Source organism: Diadema antillarum, unplaced genomic scaffold (assembly GCF_040938485.1).
Source record: "Diadema antillarum isolate AM-2024a unplaced genomic scaffold, OU_Dant_1.0 seq00000660_RagTag, whole genome shotgun sequence".
NCBI classification, from domain to species: domain Eukaryota; kingdom Metazoa; phylum Echinodermata; class Echinoidea; order Diadematoida; family Diadematidae; genus Diadema; species Diadema antillarum.
This window is the reverse complement of record NW_027271572.1, coordinates 470,278-473,267: the sequence shown is the minus strand read 5'-3', so window position 1 is coordinate 473,267 and position 2,990 is coordinate 470,278. Positions and strand designations below refer to the sequence as shown.

General features: G+C 39.4%; 1 non-coding gene across 1 annotated transcript; it reads right to left on the bottom strand.

The window, feature by feature from the left end:
- Positions 1-509: 509 nt before the first annotated feature.
- On the bottom strand, positions 510-581 carry Trnae-uuc (transfer RNA glutamic acid (anticodon UUC)). The gene has a single exon. It is a non-coding gene; the product is annotated as a tRNA-Glu (tRNA).
- Positions 582-2,990: the final 2,409 nt, after the last annotated feature.

Here is a 2,990-nt window from a genome sequence, read left to right as displayed (position 1 = left end):
GACGAAGCACCAACGGTAAAAACAGATGATTGGATGCATCGATTAGGCATGAACAGTTTTATGCATATGAATGTCATTTCACAAATCTTGGTTGTAGGCCTACATATTTTATCCCATATTTAAAAAAAAATAATAATAATAATAACGACCTAGCAAGCTGCTTTGAGCAGATGACTAATTTCAATGATATGTGAATCCCTTGTAATCAGTGGAAGTACAAAAACATGCACACAAAAACTCATCAGATAGTGATTTATAATAAGCTACACATCTCACATGCAGTCTAACTGACAGAAATCCAAGTACAATGGTTGGATTTCATAAGATGACAAATGTAATGAAACTATGGAAAGAAACAGATAATTTGTGTTCAGCTGTTCAATCAATGTAAAGTAGACACAAAATTGTGGAAGAAAAAAAGAAAAAGAAAAAGAAAAAGAAAAAGAAAAGAAAAAGAAAAAGAAAAAGAAAAAGAAAAAGAAAAAGAAAAAGAAAAGAAAAAGCGTCATCTCCCGTGCCGGGAATCGAACCCGGGCCGCGTGGGTGAAAACCACGAATCCTAACCACTAGACCACACGGGATTTCTCTGCCTGTGCGGCGGCTACATTTATTTATAAAGGAAGCAGCAAGATTTTGACCTCCGGTCTCCCGTACAACCATGGAGATTGTTCCACTGGATTGTACACATGAGAACTTGTTCCACCATCCAGGGAGGTGGATTCTCTTCCACCTCCCTGGAGCTACTAACAGTGTTAGTAGCTCTATGGTTTGTTAGTAGCTCCATGGTTTGAACGGTGACGCGCCCACTATATTAGGGAGCTTTAGATTTTAGACGCGCGGACGTTCAAAGGAAAAAAACATGTTCTGAGCTTGCGCAGTAGCGCGCGTAAAGTCAATCTATTTTTAGCTTGCGTCGCCTGAGTTGTTTACTACGCGTACTGGGCTATTTTCACGTCCGCACAGTTTGCGACGTAGAGAGCTTCTTCATGCACTGATCATATGGGGGCGCGATTTTATTTTTTATACGTTGCGTCCCAGCGTAATCTAAAGCTACTTTTCCACACGACGCAGGGAGAGGAGAACGTCCAGCGCAAGCGTCGGCTCAAACGTCCGCGCGTCAAAATCTAAAGCTCCCTAATATGCGTTTGCAACACTGATCTCTATTATGGAAATAGAGATCAGTAATTTGCACGCGAGGAACAACTTTGAAGCTGGGGTCGGTTTGGCAAAATCATTCTACTAGTAATTTACACGAATATCAATACTTTCCTATACATGCTGCGATAGTTTATAATAGAGATATAGGCCTACCCGCGGCATCGTCAATGTGTTTTGGAAAAAAAAATGCTCTAATGTGTACAATAATTACGAGCCAATGATTGGCGATATTTGAAAAAATACAATTATGTTTTCTTCATTTTGTTACTCATTATCACATGTATTTTGTTGGTTTACGTTTTAGCAATTATTACAAATATGTTCTGCTTTTCTCTGTTTATTTGATAGATATGAAAATAAATTTGAATTTGAATTTAATAGAACTATAGGTCCTATTATTCATGTATTTTTTTTGCTGATTTCGCCGCTTCACCAGAGTATTAAGCTTACTCATATTTTTCTCTTTTGTAACAGTTTGTTGTTCTTACTCTGAAGAAATTTCTATAACCATTATATAGGCCTATCACGCTATATGACAATTTCAATCGCCCTGCGGTGTCCTTTTCATCTGTCACACGCATGAATCTTGCACTCTTCCACAATATGCATGCACATTCTTGTCTATATATTGTGTTCTTCAAAATGATAGAAGTAATTTAAAGTATCTTATCTATTTTCCATAAAGATAAATATTATTTTAAGTAGATGTTTATTATCAACAGATTATAATTGCGATAAACTTCAGTGTAATAAAATGTAGATTATGAGTGAGGGTGCCATGGGGTTTCTTAGGAATACATAGCGATTACACACACGTCACATATAAACAGTAGGCCTGCACACATACACACAAACACACACATACACCCACAGTACATGACATGCGTTAACTGCATTCTAGCAGGAAGGACTGTTTAGACAAGCTATGATACTGCTATGTACACATTAATACCCTATAGAGACACTGGCATTGCCCTAATCATAATTTTGATATGGCAGCGTTGTACAGTACATGAACTGTTCACTCTGCGCGAGTTGTGTTCAAACCATTTGCTGATGGAGGAAAGTAGTACGGATTTTGATGGTGTTCACAAATAGCTGCTACAACGTCTTGTGAGTTGATAGGGTATATCCAGGGAGGTTCACCTCCCTGGAATATCGGACATCGAGGGGTCTGTTATCATGGTTATGTAACGCTTAGGAATGTGTAACGGTCTCGCTTTCCCTTCCCCCATCCGTTATTCCAATTAACTCTATCTAAAAGTGGTTCCCTACTGTTATCTTTTCATCGGAGACCACTGTCCTTACTCGACCTGACCTGTCCTTCCAGTAGGCCTGTGTCCTCAGCTTGTCCTTAGCCAGTTGGGTCAAGGACGAAGTACTTGGGTCCAGCCTTGTGGCCAGTTATCTGTGCTCTCTTGGGACTTGGTCGCGTGCCGCCCAAGCCAGGCCCAGGGACGTGGCCAAAAAAAAAAAAAAATGTAAACAGGGAAATGTAAACCCCTGGAGGCTGGATGGTATAAATATTGACCCCTTTCTAGTGTAGAAATCTGGAGATTCTAGCTGAGGAGAGGCTAGAAATCATGGAGTCACCTCCCTGCAGAGTCTGCACATGCTGAGAGACTAGAATACGCACGTATAGTCACAAGTTTGGATAAACTTGCTGTCATGCCCGGACCACTCTTTCTTTCTTTCTTTTTTCAATTTGTCAATTCAAATGAATATATTGGGAATTTTCTGCATTGAATATATAACGCAAATGAAATACAGTCATTTCTTTTTATATTCAAGACAAAACATACAGTGTGTGTGTACATCCGAACATGACTGAG